Consider the following 21,560-nt stretch of genomic DNA (forward strand, 5'->3'; position numbering starts at 1 on the left):
GTTTTACAATTTAACATTTATGCCAAAAAAAAGTTTATTTAAATTATAATAATGTCGTCTACAATCTACACATGTAAATAATTTTTCTTTTTTATAATTGAATTCATTTTCCAGAATATAATACCGTAAGTCCGTAATCCGAAAAGATGAATACAACCACAGTTTCCATTTAGAAGATCACCATTAAGTCATTTCATATTTTGTACTTTTTTTCTATATTTTCTTCTAATTATTTTTATTAATTTTACTAGAACATGACAAACGGTGTCTTTTTCATTCTTTTACAAAAAGTGGTCATTTTATATTTTTACATGTGGTTAACAAAGTGATAACACAGGGACCATAACTATAATTTACTCATATATTCCTTTACATTTTTTTAGTCTACAAAAAGATTTACTTTCAGTGTTTTAAATCAAACTTTTCAATCGTCGATCGCACTCCTCATTCCCCAAATGGTTTATCGATCGGAGCTCCTCTTATTCTCATGTTGTTCACCGCCTGCTCCGTCAGCCGGTAGATTTTTCTCGATCGTCTTCATCCCTACTAGGTAACATTCTTCTATCTTCTTTTTGCTTAATTTTCTCTTCTTTTTGTTTTGCAATCCATTATCTACTTGCAATGCAAATTGATTGATTGAGCAGTACTTAACTTTTATGTGGTAGTGGAGAAAATCAATCGATTGAGTCAAATTGTTTGCCAGTTTAGTGGTTTCACGCTTGATTGCTGAGAAAAAATATAGGATTTTTTATCGGCATTTACATGAATCAATTTCTAATTAGCGATGACATTGCTCTTGATTATAGTTCCTCTGCTTGGAATATCGTATGTTATTCGGGATTTGTGATTAGTTTGTTTGATTATAGTCTTCTGAGATCTTTTACCATGTTTAATCGTCAAATCAATGTTTCTTGGACTTGTAGCTATTTTTTTACTGCATTCACCGTTCCTAACTAGAGTCCATTTCTGTAATTTTTGAGGATACCTATGATTTTGTACTTCTTATTTTGGGATAATTGTTAGGACTCCAATTGTGAAGGAGTATTAGAATTAGGGAGCATTAATTTGTGAATTCACTAATGTTGTGGTAGCCCAAGATGAGCCAACAATTGGTGATTGGGTCATTTTATGACCAAAGTCCCTCTATAGGAAGTTTCTAAAAGGTTTAATCCAATTCTGATCATCATTAGTTTTGAAACAAAGATCAACATCCATGTTTTGAAAACTCAGGTGAGCAGCCGAGACATCCAACTGATTACTTCCATTGTTTTCCATTTCTTTCAATGCAAGTGAATCTATATTAGTCAATAATTGTCTATTCCTGTGCTCATGTGATCATCAGGCCCTGCTCAAGCATTGTGAATTATACACAATAATGGGTAATAGTTGCAATACTGAGCTTCATAAGATTATGCAATAACTATGCTTTTATGTGGTACATCACATTACAAACACCTCACTCATATTTTTTTACCTTAAGCATCGGCATCTTGTAAGAAAAGCAAAAGATAAGAAAAAAGGAACTTGAACCAACAAATTGGACAAGGGATAGCAAAACTTACTATGAAACATTGTATTCTTTTACAATGCAAATTGAACCTTCTTTGGGCCATTGTCACATTCCATGACGAAGGAGCAAGCTGTGTTGTTGCTTGTACAACTAGTACCAAAGCTAGGTTGATTTCTCTCAGCATCTATTGATATTGGATTTCCTTCATCATTGGTTTTATCTGATACCGTAGGTGGCGTAATTGAAGCATTCTCATGATTAAAAGGACTAGAAGATGGCATATTCTTTGTTTGTAAAATGTAATCTTGCACTTTTTTACTTAGATGAAGATAAGGAGACTCAACTCTCATTTTGGAGTCCACTGTTGGATCTTAGCTCTTTCCTGTTTCCCTTCGAACCACTGAACATCTTGCCTTTAGTTGTGCCATCATACCTACAGCTGTTAAGGTGAAGTTGATAAAAAATCAGTGTCCAGAGTTAATTAAAAAACAGTCAAGTAAAAAAACATATTGTATTATTCCTGGAAGAAATTAAGGTATAAAGTACAATTAAAGTTGCTATTATAGAATTACTAAATTAAAACATAGACACATAAAAGTAGTAACCATGACCTAGTAATCTCTAAGGTGGTAGTGAAGCTCTAAAGTACCCTAGATTGGTAAATCTATGTCCCACGGATGTAACTATAAATTTGAATATATCATTGTAGTTATTAGTCATTGTTGAACTAGAGGTGGAGTCTAATCTTGAAAGAATAAGCCCTAACTTTATTTTAATTGTAGTTTTTGTGCAACCATAGAAATCATTCCAAAGTGAATTCAAAAAATGATCTCTTTCGGTATCACTTTCATCCAAAGTGAATTCACAAAATGAGAACATGTGGGAAAATGTAGGAAATTCACATGGTAGTAATTTTAATTGTAGTTTTTGTGCAACCATAGAAATCATTCCATCAGGGTTCCAGTTTTCAATTTGTCTTTCTAACTTTATTTTAGATAAAATTCAAAATATTTTATAGATAATTTTGAATTTTTGGTCCTATATCTTGTTTGTGTATTAACACTCTTGTTTAAAATGACCTCATTTCTTCTAGATGTATGGCATTTGAATGCTATAATGAGCTAACGTGTATACTATCTAGCCATCCCTTTTTCCCTTCCTAACAATCCTTTTAACTATGTTATAATGTGATAAGTTGGTGACGGTAAAACTGTCATTTATCATACTCAAATAGTCTTTATGTATGCAATATTAACTAAAGGCATGAACTGTTTCAACTTTTTCTTTGTTCCAGGGTCCAATCCACTCCACTCCTGTCCTGTCCAGTCCAGTCCAATCCAATCCAATCCAGGTGATAACAAAACCGTAATGTTTAAGTTTTGTGCTTTATCTTTTATACTTACTGTGACATTGTAAGTTGTTATTTTTTTCATTTTTAAATGCAAAAAATAGCAATCTACTTTCATTAAGGTATTTGCATTATACTTTTAGTTTTTGTATTTTTCAAAGTAAAAAGTAGGATGCTAAAATAAATAAATAAACAAACAAAAGTACATTGGTATTTTAAAGTAAAAAGTAGTATGCTTAAATTTTTAGTAAGATATTTCTATAATATTTGTGATCTAACACATTTATAACCTCCTAAGTTTTTAAAATTTCAGGGAAGATGTCACAATTCTTATTAAGAGACACATTGAAATGAAAGCAACATACAAGTGTACATTTCATAAACAAACGCACCGATGATGCAAAATTTGTTGGTGATATATCTGCCCCATTATCTACACCAATATTATCTACATCAACATTGCCGTCATCATCATCTCGTACCACATTATCATTTGTTGGTACTGTATCTGCCCCAACATTTGTTTCACATGTTGGTGCCACATCATCAACACATGCATTATCCATACCTACATCATCCAACGATTCATCCTTACCTACATCATCTACCCAATCATCTAGACCTACATCTATCCAATCATCTACACCTGCATTTACTACATCATATATACCTAGATCCACAACAAATTGTAGTGAATCGGTTGAGGAAAATGTTGGTGTTCAACATCAAGGGTATTTACTTGGATCTACAAGACCGGATTGGCGTCTATATATTTGAGTGCGAGATAAGGAGTAAGTTAAAATTCTTACATTTTTATCAGAATTGAGTTTCATGAATTTTACAATGTGGTCGATTTTTTCTTTTGTAGGTTATTTCCTTCGGGCCCATGTTCTTTCGTTATCTATGAATCCTTTGGTGAAATAGCTGATTTAAAAGGGTATAGCTGGGCAACTTTAAGTGACGAGACAAAACTCCTTTATTTGGACGAGTTTCATGTATGTATCTTGTTTATGCAATTATTACGTACTCATTAACTAAAAAACTCATCTATATATTTTGTATTGTAGAAAAAGTGTCATTGGGATGATGCAAAAACTCCGTTAGTCCAAGGTTGGTGGGAAAATAAGGCAAAGGAAAGATATAAACAATATATCTACAATATAAGCTCAAAATGGAGACTCTAAAAAAAACCTATTAATATAACATCAGAAGTGTAGATATCCTAGACTGGAAGATGGAATACTAAAGAGTTCAAGAAGAAATCAGAACAAAGCAAATAAAAATAGGCGTAGAGGTGTAGCTGATAGACAAGCCCTTTCTACGCATACCGGTGGATCAGCTTCTCATTCCAAGATTACTTCTGATTTAGTAAGTACTCATTTAATTTTATATTATAGCAATCTACTTTCATTTAGAAATACCATTATCTAGTTCTATTTTGATTTTTATAAGGACTAAGCCTAAATGCATAAAATAGCAATCTACTTTCTTTTAGTTTTTATATTATAGCATTTTAGTTCCAATTTTATTTTTAAAAGGACCAAGCATAAATACATAAAATAGCAATTTACTTTCATTTAGTTGTATGTTATAGATTTTCTAGTTCCATTTTGATTTTTAAGAGGACTAATCCTAAAAAGTAAGTTTATTTTTCATTTTTAAAGAGTGGAGCCTAAATGCAAAAAATAGCAATCTACTTTCATTTACTTTTGTATCATAGCACTCTAGTTCCATTTTGATTTTTTGATGGGTTTAGCCTAAAAGTAAGTTACTATTTTTTCATTTTTAAATATCTAAGCCTAAATATAAAAATAGCAATCTACTTTAATATTGATTTTGTTTTTGTATATATGTAGAAGAAGTTTTGGGGACATGATCTGGCACACCATGAACTATTTTTGTATACACACTAAGAATCACGATGGAGTGACTTTTTTAGTTGACAAAGCTAAAAAATTCATGTAAGTTATATTTTTAATAATTTCATGTAAATTTTATTTTGATTTTTTTTTTTGTATAAGTTTTATCTCAACACAATTATAAAACTACTAGACGAATGTTCGTGCGTTGCGCAGTGAGATAATTATGCAGTTTAATATGGTTATATATGGTTTAATGTATTGTGAATAAGCCATACATAAAACTTGTATGCGATTAAATAGCATGTATGTTTTTTGATTTACAGATTTTTTATCATAGTAAATAATGATTTTTTTTTTTTTACTATTAGCTTAAAATTTTAAATGTAATTTTTATGTACACATTAGTATTTAATGTAATTAGTTGATGATTGATTAAATATTGATTCTCATTTGTGGTTGTCTATTTATGTTGAACCTCATAAAAATACATATTTAACGACTTTTGTTAGTTTTACTATTGAATAGAAAATGGTGTCTTATTTCAAGTAAATATAAAAAATCTCATTCTCAATCTATTTTAAGATAGTGATATATTTTAAGTTAATATAAAAATCATATTCTAGAATTAATGAAAAGAAAAAAAGGAGCCAAAATTTTCAACTATAATAAAGTTGATTCTAATTAAAATGTACTCAATCAAAGATAATATCATTTAATAAACATCATAAGATATTACATTATATTCAAATTATAGACGTCATTTTGTAAGAGTCATTCAAATTACATATTTTAAATGAAATATAATTATAATATATTATCTATGGAACTAAATTTCTGCACAACATGTGGGATTCGTCTACTATATGGTATTCTTCTAATATATTATATTATAGTATAAACATTATATTTGGAAAACCACTTTCAGTTATATTGTAGTTTATAACATTAAATTTGTGATGGATGACACACATTTGTGTATTTATATCTATATTATAAATTTAAAACAAATCTTATATAAACATCCAACCTAAATATTCATCTTCAAGCTTTCTTTCTTCGCCACGTAAACAAAATTTTGTTATAAAGCCAAAAATAGAATAAAAGACATTTAATTGTATGATCATGATATATTGTATTTTGATTGGAGCTTGTACAAAACATGTATCAGCATATATTATTAATTTATCTCTTGTTTTGAGTAATTCGAATAAGATAGCTTCAAATCCAACGTATCAAATGGATGACCCATTTACTAAAGTCTAAAACCTAAAAACTCAAATATGTTCTAATACCATACAAATGCATGAAGTTTTAACAAATTATTATCTCATATGAATTACCATTGATTATGTGTGATTAATTATTAATAGGTGAAAATGTTTGGAGGTTTCAAATGCATGAGGTTTTAACAAATTATTGTGGGGGGTTTCAAATGCATGACAGTCAAGGGAAAATGCAAGCTTTATAAGTATGTAAGATACGATGATTTTATGGAACGATGTGATCGATTGAAAGCAATAGGAAAGGAAATTGATGAGGACAAACTATTTTATGATGTTGTTGGGGGATATGATCGAAAAAATATATTATATTGATTTGGCTCATATGGAAAGCACATTCGTTCTAGTAAAGGATCTTATGAAATGCATTGTGAACAATACGAGGATAATAATGCCGAGACAAAAGTCGAGATTGAGAATTTGAAGAAGTTAGTTGAGACACAACGCAAACAATATGAGGATATTCAACAAAAATATGAGGATGTTCAGCAAAAATATGAGGATGCTTAGAAAAAGAATGTGGAGTTTCAGCAGAAAAATGTGGATGTTCAATCAAAGTTTGAACAACAACTTGCACAAGCAATGAATGTCATTAACACATTGAGTGAACATGTCAAAACTTTTATTAATCAATGATAGAATATCATGCATCGAATAATGTGTTACGTTAAATTTGTAGCGATTTTTGATTCTGAAATATGTATCTTTTGATGTATTAGATATTTCTTTTAGTTTCTATAGAAATACTTTGTTATTTTTGGTTTTATATTAATTGTATTTTTGTAAATTGATATAATATGTCAAATTAAATAACCGAATTTTATAGAAAAAATGGTATGAAACGATTGTTATGGAATTGACTACAAAAAGTTGTTATGGAATTTGCTACGGAATGAATGGCTACGGAATTCGTTACGGAACGAATAGCTACAGAATTTACTACATAACAATTAGTTACGAAATTTGTTACGGACCAAATGGCTACGGAACAATTAGCTATGAAATTTTCTATGGACCAAATGGCTACGGAATTTGCTACGGACCAAATGGCTATGTAATTTGCTACAGAACAATTAGCTACGAAATTTACTATGGACCAAATGGCTATGAAATTTGCTACGGAACAAAATAAATACGGAATTTGCTACATAATTCATTGTTACAGAATTGTGTGTTGTAGTTGAAATGCTACGGATAAATGTTCTAGCAACGGCCATAGCAAAATTGTTACGAAACTATAATTTCGTAGTTTAACATTTTGCTACAAGAAATCTTACTATGGAATCTCATTGGCAAATTTCGTAGCAACTTTCGTAGTTATTTAGGTTTAACTACGGAATTACATCATTTTGCTACGGAATTTTTCCGTAGTTAAATCAAAATTTTCTTGTAGTGTATACTATGTTCTTAAAAGTTAGTGTCTTAGGACCCACCTTCAATGGCATACATACACCTTGTAGTTTTCTAATTTTTTTTTATACTAAGTTCTTAAAAATTAGTGTCTTAGTACCCACCTTCAATGGACATACATACACCTTGTAGTTTTGTAATTTTTTTCATATATAACTTATACTATGTTTTTAAAAATAGATGGGTGTTAGGACCAACCTTTACTATGGATGAGATGTTTTGCATCGACTATAGGGACTTTTTGTTACGATGGAATCTTGAATTTATTTGATGTGGTTTATATCAGTAATATGAAAAGATGTTTCAGCTTCCAATATGAGTAACAAATAAGAAATTCTATTCATCTGTCTCCTATGCTCTAGTTTTCTCCCTATCCACTATTTAATATGTTATTTAATATATTTTATTATTAGTAAGGTAATATTATATGAAATGATGTGATCTTTATACTGTTATTGTATTATAACATAATATAAAAAATATTATATACATATATATGTGTGGGGTGGGGGGGGGGGGTGAGGTGTTTGAAAAATAAAAGTTGAAAATACGAAAATAAATTTGTACCATAAATTTATTAATTGCCGCAAAAACACTCATTTATAAGAACAAGACGCAAAGATTTAATATTTATATGCGAATATAAAATTAAATATATATGAATATTGCATATCAAAACCATTACCGTCCCTCTCCTCCACTTCCAATATCTCTATCATTATTATCGTCTGGTGAGGTTTCTTTTGCCTTGCATGCTTACTAGGGATGAAAGTAGGTCCAAACCCGAACCGGATGGACCCTGATTTGGAAAACCCGGATCCGGTTAACTAGATTTTTTAGAACCGGAAATCGGATCGATATGTAGGAACCGGTTCTGGTTTGGTTCCGGGTAAAGTGGGTCTAGAACCGGAAAACCCAGAAACATCAAAGTGAGTAGGTTGGAACCAGATAAATTGGGTTTGAAACCGGAAAACCCGAAAAACCCGGAATTTTTTGATAATTATTTACTACTTAGTGAGTTGAACTTTGAAAATTTTCATATTAATATCCTGACTTTGGGGGACTGTAACCCATTGAATATGAAACCAAAATTAACAAAATTATAGCCTAAAATCATATACAAACTCTAAAATACACTCTGAAAAAGTCCGCATGTCAATCCGACTTTAAGCGAGTGAGATATGCATATGTTAATATTTTCATAGAATACTGTAACAACAGCAAAATTCAGGTCAAAATTTAAACTTTTATAAAACCGTAATTAAGTATACTAAGTGGTAGATATTATAACAAGGTTTTCATACATATAAAGAACACTAAAATCCGAGTTATAACGAAGAAGTTATGACCATTCTAAGTTTCCCGACAAAAACCGGCAATACGAAGTTACGTAAAAACGCAAAGTTTCAATAAAACACTTTTTGACCTTAGGTGTCTAAATGAAAGTCATAGATATCATCAAACCGTAACCGTACATAAAAAGAACATCCAAATCTGACTTCGTATGAGGAAGTTGTGATTTTTCTAAGTTACAGATATAACAGTAGACAGCTAAAAACTCGAAATAGAGATCGAGAGACTTTTAGCTGACACAATATAAATGAGAATCGAAGGGCTCAACAATACTAGCGCAACGGTAAAAAGTCTGACGAAAACGGACGTCGGATGAAGAAGTTATGGAATTTTAACGGACTTTTCCTATCCCGGTGTTAAAAATATAATATTAAAAATAAAGTCAAGACTAGCCGACGGAGTCTAAACGAAAGTTGTAGATCGTAGTCTCACCTTTGTGTGGATATAATGAACGTCGAAAACGGAGTTCGTATAATAAAGATATGAATTTTTGAAGTTTGTTAATTAATTAAAATATAAATTTAATTAAAACCCGGTATTATCCGAAGAACGAGTCAGCGGTCCGATCCGTCGTACGCCCAGCGTACCGTCGTACGCCCAGCGTACTCGGATGCTAGGCTCCGGTTCGTCCATGTCGCTCCAATGTTTCGACCGAGGATGCGCTCATGCATGACGCATGAGTACGCAGCGCGTACTCTAGTACGCCCCGCGTAACGCAACCTCTCAGACCCCTATAAATAGAGATGCGAGGGTGCCGGCCAAAATTGCTAATTTCCTTCCTTTCGAGCGCTGAAGCTCAGCGTTTCAACCCTCGGAATCATCCCAAAGGCCCGGTTTTCATATCGAAGGTGGGAAGAAAGTTTTACACTCCCGAGACTCCCGAGATTTCCCGAGAATCTCGAGAGATCCGCTTTCTCGAGTAGAAGTTCTGCTCGGTTCTCATCGCGCTTTCTTCAATCGATCAAGTGAGTTCATACCCCCTTCAAACACACTTTAAATACATTTTAAATGCTTTTATACTCTTTTAAAGGGGGGGGGGGGGGGGGATACAAGTAAACATACGGTTATTATCGTGTATTTTATAAAGTTTCACTTCACTTGTTTTATCGAATAAATCACTTGGAATTCATTACTACTATGGAAAACTTTTGTCATACTTTGCGTGCATTAGACTTATACAAAGTATATAGTGATTTCAAAGTACCTTTTTGTTGCTAAGTCGTTTTATACATTCTAAAAACTTATGATTTATGCTTTGTCAAACATTGTGAAAAAGGATAAACTTTGCATACAAAACTATTACTTTAATACAGACTTAATTGAGAATCCGTGAGACGTGTATATCTTCAAATACTACCTTTTGCTAAAAGGTATTGCCATAAGTCCTGTCTATAACCAGAGTCTCCCGTTCGGAGAACGTGTCAAATGTGTATAGATCTATACGGGAAGTCATGATCCCGCGCCCTGACTGTTAGCTACAGTCCGTCCTTTGGGGTGACAGTTTGTCATAACGCTAAGATGCCTGAAGAACGTCGCTACAGGCATATTATGTTTAGTATGGTTATAAAACTCACCGGATATACAATTATTATGGTATTATGCTTTTATGAACGAGTAGCTATTAAAACTATTCTTCATCTAACAAATGCGATCTTCGTATAGCTTTATTATATAAAACTATGACACAACTTTTAAGAACGTCGGTTGCTTGCGATTTTCGGTCTTAGAGACTGCCAGTTATGTTAGGAAAATAAGGGTTTTTCCTGTATACAAACCAAACAACTAATAGGAAAATAAGGGATTTTCCTGGTGCAATTATTTACAACTTATAACACGAACATTCATATGCATTTCATACTTCTATAAGAAAATAAGGGTTTTTCTTGGAAAACACAACAATTCATATCTCAACCATTAGGGAAAATATGGGATTTTCTGGATCTAATACATTCATTTTCAACACAACAAATCATAACTCTTTACATTTGAAATACTGCATTTTCTGGAAAACATACACGAACTTTCGAATGGCGTACATTTTCTCAAAACACTACTCATGAACTCACCAACTTAATTGTTGACACTTTCTCTTTGAAATAACTTGTATTATCAGGGAACCGCTAAGCAGATTTGGAAATCAACTTTTGGGGATTAACGGGCTGACGTTAATTACTTCTTTTGAAAGATGTTTATGTATTTAACTTTTGAACATGTAACGAATACAATTATGTAAACATTTTGGAAACTTTAATATATATGGTGGTGTGTACTTTCCTTTCTATGAACTGTTATGATACTGAATATGACGTCCTCCGCCCCCGAACGTTTCCGCCGTTCTGGTTTGGGGGTGTGACAAATACAAAGTATAAAAACAAATAGCTAAAAAGTTGAAAATTATCAGTTTTGATATCCCGATTTCGGAGGACTATAAATCATTGAATATTAAAGAAAAAATGACAAAATTATAGTCTAAACTCATGTATAAACTATAAACTACAAGTTGGAAAAAACCACATGTCAATCCGACTTCAAACGAATTAGATATGCATGTTTTAAAACTTTCACCGAATATAAAAAAACTGAAAAACTAAAAACTTCCAACTTTGATATCTCAACTTTTGGGGACTGTAAGTCAATGAATATAAAACTAAAAATGGAAAATTTATAGTCTAAAATCATGTACAAACTCTAAACTACATTTTGGAAAAAAAACCGCATGTCAATCGGAGTTGAAATGAATGAGATATGCATCTTTTACAAAAACCGGTTCTGGCCCTAAAAGTGGTTCCAGTTCCGGTTTTTAAACCCAGTTTACCCAGACCCGATGGACCCTGTAACACCGTAAATTTCAAAACAATTTTTCATTTAAAATAATCATTTAATTCTTAGAAACACTTGTTTAAAATCTCATTTATAAACGAATTACAAACATAACTCCTTTTTCACTTGCATAGAAAACCAGGATCCTCCAAAACATGATTCTTTCTCTGGTGTGTACAATCAGGCTGGTGTCGTCCCGTGATACTGAAAAGGAACCTGAAAAACAAACATAACACAAAACACTGTAAGCACGAAGCTTAGTGAGTTCCCCAAAATACCACACATAACACATATTAGCCACTCGAGGCTATAACTCTATGGATCCGTGCACCCAAACTCTGTGAACCCTCAGGTTCTAACTCTGGGAACCTTCCGGTTCCAACTCTATAAACATGCACAGCATAAATCACATAGAAATAATGCAGTACAACACATCACGTACATATAGCATACAAATACTCTGATCACATAACTCTGGTTACCTACTCAAGGTAAAGTATAGTGAGAAGACTCACCTGGCAAGGAGAAAGCAGATATCTCCACACTTGAATCTCGAACTCGCCACCGCCTAACACGTAAGGCAAATACTCTCATGACTAAAACTCTCAAGACTAGAATCAACCCTCTCATGGCACCCTCTTAAGGGTAAAAGACTATTTTACCCCTCACTTGGCCCAAAGGCCACATTGCTGACCAAACTCTAAAGTCAACGGTCAACTCTTGGTCAAGGACAACGTCAAGGTCAACCCCTGACTGACCCCACTCGTCGAGTCAACCCTATGACTCGCCGAGTTCCCATACTCAAAACTTCACTCAATCCGCGACTCAACTCGCCGAGTCCCATAACTCTGAGTCCACTCGCGCACAACTCACCGGGTCATCCCTTGACTCGCCGATTCTCGACTCAACCAGAAATTATTGGGACTCTTCAACAAGACTCATCGAGTCCAAGAACAGACTCGGCGAGTCTAAGGCTATCTACAACCTACTCGCCGAGTTGTTCATACAACTCGCCGAGTTCCAGGCCATCTTCATCCAACTCGCCGAGTTGTTCTTCCAACTCGTCGAGTCCCAGCTCATCTTCAAGCAACTCGTCGAGTCCACTCATGTGACTCGCCGAGTACCACCGGTCTGAGTCCATTCAGAAACACTCCAGGCCATGCAATTGATCCACAACATAGATCTAGCCTCCTACAACTCATCCATCACGTAAAGTGGCAAACTTTACGTGAATCCAAAGAGATCTATGCATTTTGCACATTAGGGCTAAGGTTTGGGACAAGATAGCTTCATCCAACACTCAATACAGGGACTTTCCTGCATCCCAACTCTTCTCCATTCCAGATCTGAGGTAGCAACCTCAGATCTAACCTCTAGACTCCAATATAACCCAAGATAAGCTTCCCTCAAACCCCAAAATGAAGAAACAAGATAACAACAGCCTAAGAACGAGATATTACCTCAAAAGAACGCCCCAATCTGCAAGGAAACTCGAATCCAAGCAAAGCCCCTTGTTCCACACCTTCAAACTCCCAATCTTTCTTCAACAAATGCTTCTCCAAGCTCCAATCTTCTTAACAATGGTGTTTCCTCACGAAATCACGACCTCTGGAACTCAAGGGATGATAAGGAGGCTGTGGAGGAAATATAATGATCTTTATATAGGGCTCAACCCCGAGAATTAGGGTTTTCTCCACTCAGCGTCTACTCGCCGAGTCCACCACATTGACTCGCCGAGTCGGCTACTTAACACGCGACCAAATCGCGACTCTACTCGCCGAGTCCATCCATGGACTCGCCGAGTCACTCTTTCCCAAATTACTCTTTTAGCCCTTCAACTCTACTCTTGATATTTCGGGATGTTACAGACCCAAACCCGGATAAAGCCAATTTTTAAACCCGGAACCGGAACCGGTTCTATATATTCCGGTTCTAACGGTTCCGGTTCCGGTTCGATTCTGGTTTCGGCCCGGTTTTCCGGTTTCAAATCTCATCCCTAATGCTTACTTACATATTTTATACGGTAATTAGGTTATAACCCGTAGAAACCACGGTCAGTATTTTTAAAATTTTCATATAGATTAAAAAAAATAAAAAATATAAAAAAAACAAGCTATTATCGATTGTAAGTAATTATGAATTAATTTGTTAAGTAAAAAAAACATAATAATGTTATTAGGATATGATTTTGTATTTTCAAAATTTAAATTGAATTTAGAAAATAATAAAAATCATAGAAAAATATCACATGTCAAACAGACATTCTAAAAACTGATAAGTGTTATTTTCAGATTTCATTTATTAAAAGAGAGAGATTTTAATAGTTTTATATTAAAAAATAGAAATTGATGAATTGTATTTTTGAATTGTGAAAGAGAATAAAATAATATATTTAGTATATTAAATCATAAAAGATATTATTAAAAGCTTATAAATATGTAAAAATAATAAAAATCAATACTTAATCATGTGTGTTTAATATATTTTTGAATCGTTAATTTCGACTTAAATATTAAATGGTAGTTACATATATAGTAATATGATGGTTTTATCTACAATAATATAATTAAACATAAAAGAAGCATAACCTAAAAATAAATCGATGAAAGTTTTCATAAAACAATCAATCATATTTAGATATGACTTGTTTTTTAAGGTAAAATGTATGCAATCTGTGAAATATATTTGCAGACCTCTGCAGTAAAAGAGATGGATCAAACGTCTGTAGTCTGAAAGAAAAATAATGTTTGTTTTTTAACATTTGCAGGTTGTTAAAATATACAAAAACTTAATTAAAATTATTCTAAAAAAATAAAAATGGAAAATAGTTTCTCAATAATTTTATAACTTTATTATAGATAATTAATAAATGTAGATCAACTTTTATGTATTATTAAATAAAAAGTGAAAATAAAATGGTACAAATTAACGTATATATTTGATAAAAACCAACAAACTTTAGTCGTAAATTTATAATTAAACATTATAGTTAAGGATAAAAGACTTCACATAAAAAAAAAAAAAACAACTTTAATTTTAAATGAAAATTTTCAAAATTTTCATTTTACTTTTTAAATTAAATCAAATAAAACTAGACATAATTTTTTTCCTAACAAATGAATGATATTACATTAAATAATATTTTATAAAATTTTGCACCAAAAATATAAGACAATATTAATATTCTTTTTTCATGTCTATATAAAAATCTCTAATGACCTTATTGTAATTAAATCTTTATTTATAAGTTTGTCACAATTATCATGATTGTGTCGTCAAACCTTTTTTTTTAGTATTTTAATTTTTTATTAAAAATTATTTATAAGAGATATAGTTGAAATAAATCTATGTTTAAAGAAAAACAAAGATATACGTGTCTTTTTAGACTAGAAGATGTTTGAAGACTTTGGTTCATGTCTATACCAAAAAGAGATGGCACAAACCATTTTACGTATGCAGTCTTCAAAAAAAAACAATCAATCTGTGAAGTCTAATGTTTGCGTATGGACTGCGCCACGCAGACAGAAAATGTCAAGAGGATTTACAGACAAAAAAACAAACAACACATTAGTCTGTTTAACAAAAAGGAATAAGAGACTTTATACCTTTGGCTATATCTTTTCTTGTTTTTAAAAAAACTAAGTAAATTATAGAAAAAATTTTTATGTTTTAATCGAATTATCAGTTTTGGTCATAAAGTATAAAAGTTGATAGGTTACATCTCTATAGTTTGTGACTATTACATTGTAGGTCCTTGCTCCACATAAAAATATTAAATTACTCTTTCTTTCTTTTTTTTCTTTTTTAACATATTATTATTGTTATTATATATATATATATATATATATATATATATATATATATATATATATATATATATATATATATATATATATAATATTTTCTTTGATCTTTACTTCAATAGAATTAATATAGATTATTTATAATTTATTTTTATTTTTTTAAAAACATTATCAAAATTATATAAAATCATACTACTATTTTTTATTTTATTTTTTATTTTTTTTGGTTTAAATATCATTTAATATTCTTGATGTTTTATTTGAATATATTATTTAATGTTGTTTTTTTTTTTTGATGTTTTGTTCATTTAAATTATATAATGATTTTGTTTATATTTTTTTTCGTATAAACAAATTAAAACAATAACCCGGATAATTATCTTTCTTCCAATAAAATTGTTTAATGTTCGTTTTTTTCTTTTTCTTCTATATATATATATATATATATATATATATATATATATATATATATATATATATATATATATATATATATATATATATATATATATATATATATATATATATATATATATATAGTAAGGGTGTTGAAGGTGTTTGTTTTGGGTTTTAATTCAAAAACTAGTTCCATAAACTTTAAAAATATGGCAACGGAAGACTTAAAAAATTTGAACATAACATAACATTTTATACCCACCGAAGATCTCCTTACAAGTTAAAAAAATATAAACTACCAACCATAGAAAGGATGAAGAAATAACAACTTTTGTTGTTCTTTGGATCCTCATGGGAGGCTTAGAAGTTGATGAAGAATGTGGAACATTTGAGACACCAACAATGACTCAATTTGATATAGATGGTAGTCCATAAACTCTTAAACCCTTAAGCTTGAAGTTCATAACCAATATAAACTTAAAGAGGGCATGCAAAAGCATGTGTTCTTTAATAAAAGATGAACAAACGAGAGAGAGCATGATAAAAGAAATCTTTTGGCCATTCAAGAGTATTGCTCCAGAAATGAAAGCTGATCTTCTTAATGCATAAAGAAAAGTCATTATCCAATGGTTACTTCCACTTTAGACAACCATGTCCCTATGTCTTAATGAATGCATGATTAGGCTTTAAGTCTTTTGAATAAACAACTTAAGAAGTCATTCCTTTTGATTAAAAAATTAGAAAAGACCATACTCTTCGCTTTTGAAATTAATAAGGAAAAAGGAAGACAAAACTTTTATATTTTATAAACCAAGTTTATAAAATATAAACATTAACTTTTTGGTAAAGGACAAAAAGAATTTATCGAGTCCAAAATATTGTGCATGACTTACTAATTCATACCAAATGAATTATGTAATACTACTTGCTAATGAAAATTATTATTTCCATTAAATAAATAATTTCCAATTTAATTATCAGAGTTTTATTGAATATTTATTAAAATCAATTTCTAATAAATAATCAATTATATCAAGTTGTTGTTAGTGTGACCCATTAGTATCATATGTTAATTAGCAATATCACTTTAATATGATTATTGAGCATACTAGATATTTCAATCTCTAACATGCGCACGATTCATATTAGACTGATATTAACAGTGGTGAACGTCTCGCAACATTTCATTGCCCCCAACAACACGCAACTTTGTGCCATTTTATCAATGCCCAATTCCCAAAAAGCTCAAAGCTACAATTAGTGTATAAGGTAAGTTTATCAGTTACCCTTTGCTACAGACATCATATTGAACATGAGATACAAATTGTGATCAATCTCATTAGTTGTTCAACTTTTGGTAAGGCACCTTAGATGTTTCATTACTAGTTCCTACTTGGTTGTGCCCAGCTTGGTTACTCTTCAATAAATATATGCAAACTATCACACCCCAAAACCATGAACGACGAAAACGTTCTGGGGCGGACGACGTCATGTACAGTATCACAACAATGAAAAGTAGTAAACAAACAACAACATCATCCATTGCATTAATAATATAATTTTAATACAAGTGTGTTCTGTCAAATTATAATAGACACTAAAGTATAATCAAAATGAAAGATGAGTCTTGATCGAGCTCCATCTTCTCTAAACCTTGCATCGGTACCTGTCTATCGTTGACTTGAGGATACAAGTTCTTTTGAAATGGAGTATCAGCTTTAAAGCTGGTGAGATCATAAGTATTAATGTGTCTTAATTTGTAAAAGTTGTAATGAAAGAGTTGAAATTGTTTTGAAAGAAAGCTCGTATAAGTATGAAAATGTTTGTAGAACAACTGTAAACGTTTGAAAAACCCTAGAAATCCCTATGATTCCTAATATTATAGAAGGGAGTCTTCTACCAAGACCTAACTGCTCTGAATGTAGCCTTCTACCAAGACCTAACTGCTCTGAATGTAGCCTTCTACCAAGACCCGACTGTGTTACTATTATTATTATTATCAGAAATTGTATCCTTTGGTACTAGGATACTCAAATATAATTCACCTCATCGGTTATGTAAATGAGTCACAAGATAAACGTAATAATATAAATAACCTAAGTATTACCCTTTGGTACTAGGGTAACTAACAATGTTAACTAAAGACATCCGTAGATGTACATTTACCTCTGTTGTTAACAGCTGGGTGTAGGAATAGTTAATCCCTTAAAGTATACCTGTAATGGTATCAACCGTAGGCATCCGTAGATGTTCATTATCCTCTGTAGCTAACAGTGGCTATAGGAATGGTTAGTCCCACAAAGCATCCTTTGGTACTAGGATATTAAATCCACTCTATCTCGTCGATTATGTGATTGTATTACAAGGTAAAGATAAGAATGAGGATTATATAACATAATCTATTCATATAAAATGTAATGATAACTCGTCATATGTAGACGTACTCATGTAAATGTAATCATGTAAATGTAATCATGTAAATGTACTCATGTAAATGTAATCATGTAAATGTACTCATGTAAATGTAATCATATAAATGTACTCATGTAAATGTATAGTAATGTGTTTTAATGTTATGCGTGTGCTAGTTGTAACGTGTGTTCTCTCTCTATCTAGCAAGTATTGACTCATGAATGAACTGACTCATTGTATGATATCGTGTTTAAGTAATAGTTCTAGTATCTTCCTAAACTACCCAAATGGTATCTTACTAGTAATGTAACTTGTATGTATGAACATGGAAGTATACCCTTGCTACCCAAGGGTACTGAATGAACTGGAAGAACCTTTACGACTATATATGTACATATGATATATAACTAATATTTAAACGACCTTCGGACGGGTACCCGATATCCTACCAGACCACATCTTAAGTGCAAAAAGGAAATAGGGCGGATAGGCCTTCCTAAGCCTTTTAAACATTGCTTATATAACTATACATACATAGACATGCAATTGATAATATAAAAGTATAAAGAAGTTTCATAAAAGCATTTGATATGTAAAAGAGTTTTTAAGACAATTTGGAGTAAAACAATTTGGTAAAACAGTTTGAAAGTAAGAGATTCACTTGTGGATACTTATTAATCACATGTGATTGAGATAATAACTATCGTAACTTTACTTGTATCCCCCCATTAAAGTATTTATAAACATTTGAAAACATTTAAAAGGTTAATTTAGGGGTATGAACTCACCTGTTATGAGTGGTACAGATGAACTGAAGAGGTAGGATGGCTAGGTGTCAAGTGAAGTCTTGAACACACTCTATGATCCTAGTTAACATATAATATCACATATATGTATACAATTAGTCTTTAAATAACTAATAAACAAAGTTAAGACACCCTAGGACATGATAAACACCTTATACAAGTGTTATAAGTCTCAAGGGTTACATCTAAGAGTTGTAGGGAAAGGCTAGTGTGTTTGGGGTTCAAGGGTAAACTCCTTTGGAGTTTACGGTTTTTATGACCAATACCCAAAGAGTTTATGGAAGTAAAATCAAGGTTTTACGGTCTTAAACTCTACACTTTATGACCATACGTTTTTTTGAGGTTTTACAAGTCACTTGAAGCATTTCTACTTGGTGGTTAGGCCTTTGGAAGGATCTAGGGCACCATTTCACTTCCTAAATGGAGTTTACGGTCCCTTTATCGTTTTTCTTTGAGTTTACTACCTTAAAATCATGAGTTTACTACCTTAAACTCATAAGTTTATGGTATTTGGGGGTTTTCAAGTCCTTAGCTCAATCATGGTAATAGTCTAGGTTAGATTTTAGACATAAGGAATAAATATGGGACTTTTATACATAAATATGGGACTTTTATACACCTTTTGGGGTGTTTATGGTTTTGGGAGATCCCCAAACCGTAAACACATAAAAATGTGAGGTTTTGGTGCATTTTGTGTGATAAACTCATCAAGGATGAATCTAGACAAGTCCCTAAGTCATTGTGAAGAATCTAGGCACCCTAAGGTACCACTTTGCACTTTATTTGGTGTTTACGGTTTTGGGAGCCTCCCAAAATAGTGAACACCTTATTCTTGGTGTTCTTGGGACATTTCCTTGGTATTAATATGTATAGCAAGCTTTAAATGACTCACAGATCGAAGTACTTACTTTGTGGAAGCTTGTAATGAACTAAAAGTCCAATAACACTAGTGTGTGTTCTTGGTGTTTTGGAAAAATAGTCAACACACATAAATGGATGGATTAAAGGATGTATAATCACTAGATGTTATGTTATATCAACTAATCAAGTCGAGAAACACTTACGTTTTCGAGAAATCGGGCGAAAACCGGGATGATACTTGAGAGAGTTTGGAGTTTACTCATTTAGGTTGGAAATGAGAAGTGTGGTAATTTGGGGAGTAAACTCATGTTTAAGCATGAGTTTACGTTTTTGGGAAGATTTTTCGGCCCAAACATAAAAGTTTGGCCGTGAACTTCTAAGACACGAGGTGTTTACGGCTTTGAAATTTCAAGACTCGAGACGGCACTTCCTTTCACCCGTTCGTTTAAAGAATAATATTAAAATAATCAAACGAACTTTAAATTTGCTAAAAATAAGTAATAATGTAATTGACTTATAAATCGAAGTGATTGACTTTTAGGGTTTCACCGAATGAAAATTTCGAGTTGTCTCATCATTCCCCTGTTAAAGGGAATTTCGTCCCGAAATTAGAATTTGGGTAAGGAATTAGGCATGAATTATCAAGTCATGGGTGGGAATACTTCCTAATCGATAGGTTCTCGCGCGAATAAGTGAATTCGGGTCCTTGGTTGGTATCCCAACAAACCTTCACTAAAAAGAGGCAGCGCTGCTTCGTCCGCTGGACCTCTCGGTCGGGGGACACTGCAGTTCTTATACGAAGGCGAGGATCTCGTTAATATCAATCTCATCGAGTGGACTTACGAGAGTCCTAATAGAACGGTACGGTTTCAAGATCAAGACGCAAAGGGTAAAATGTACGTTACTGAGTTCACGGAGTAGGTCTAGTTTGTGAGATACGAGACCGATTCTGGTAAGAATCTCGGAGGTCCTAATTATCTTGGATTTAGCCTTCCACGCTTTACGAAGCATATTAAGCCATTCCTAGAGTGAGACTTCCTAAGGAATTTGGTCTCTCACTTGGAATTCCAAGGTTTCTTTCTCTTGCTTAACTTCCCAGTCAAGGGCCACCCCTTGATGGGTCAAAGTCGTAAGGGTTTCTGTAATTTGCGAGGAGTTCCGGATAAACTATGATAGTAGGTCTGTAAGACCTAGAATTTAGCGAATTTCTATCGGCGTCTTCGGTGCTGACCAATTCCCAACGGTTTTGGATAAATTGACAGAGTGCTCAAGGATTTCCACATCACTAATAGTGTGCCTTCGGAATTTGACTCTCCAATTCCAAAACTCGTGTTCAGAGAACTTTGTGAAAAGTATCTCCGAGGGTAATGTTTCTGCGGGTTCCTTCTTACTATGAGGGTAGATAAGTAAGTCATTTCATGGAGAATGACGAACTGATCCTAGTAAGAAACACGGACCCTATTCGTTAAACTCATGAATGCTTCGGGCGTATTGGTCCTATCCGAGGGGTATCACTACGGACTCGAAGTGTCCGCATCGAGTTCGGAAGGTAGTCTTCCGGACATCCTTCCCTAACACTCAAACTGGTGATATTCGGATCTCAGCTCCATTTCTGAAAGTAGTTCTTTCCTTGCGTTTGCTCAACTAATTCACCTATGAGAGGCAGAGACAACGATTTCTAATGGAAAACCTTTACGGA

General features: G+C 32.4%; 1 long non-coding RNA gene across 1 annotated transcript; it reads left to right on the forward strand.

Moving 5' to 3' along the window:
- Positions 1 to 432: 432 nt before the first annotated feature.
- On the forward strand, positions 433 to 5,015 carry LOC144998635 (uncharacterized). Its single transcript, XR_013660384.1, has 5 exons — positions 433 to 550; positions 2,805 to 2,861; positions 3,172 to 3,853; positions 3,926 to 4,226; positions 4,715 to 5,015. It is a non-coding gene; the product is annotated as an uncharacterized LOC144998635 (long non-coding RNA).
- The last annotated feature ends 16,545 nt before the right edge of the window (positions 5,016 to 21,560 follow it).

This window comes from Lactuca saligna, chromosome 5 (genome assembly GCF_052625555.1).
Source record: "Lactuca saligna cultivar CGN05327 chromosome 5, ASM5262555v1, whole genome shotgun sequence".
Lineage (NCBI taxonomy): Eukaryota > Viridiplantae > Streptophyta > Magnoliopsida > Asterales > Asteraceae > Lactuca > Lactuca saligna.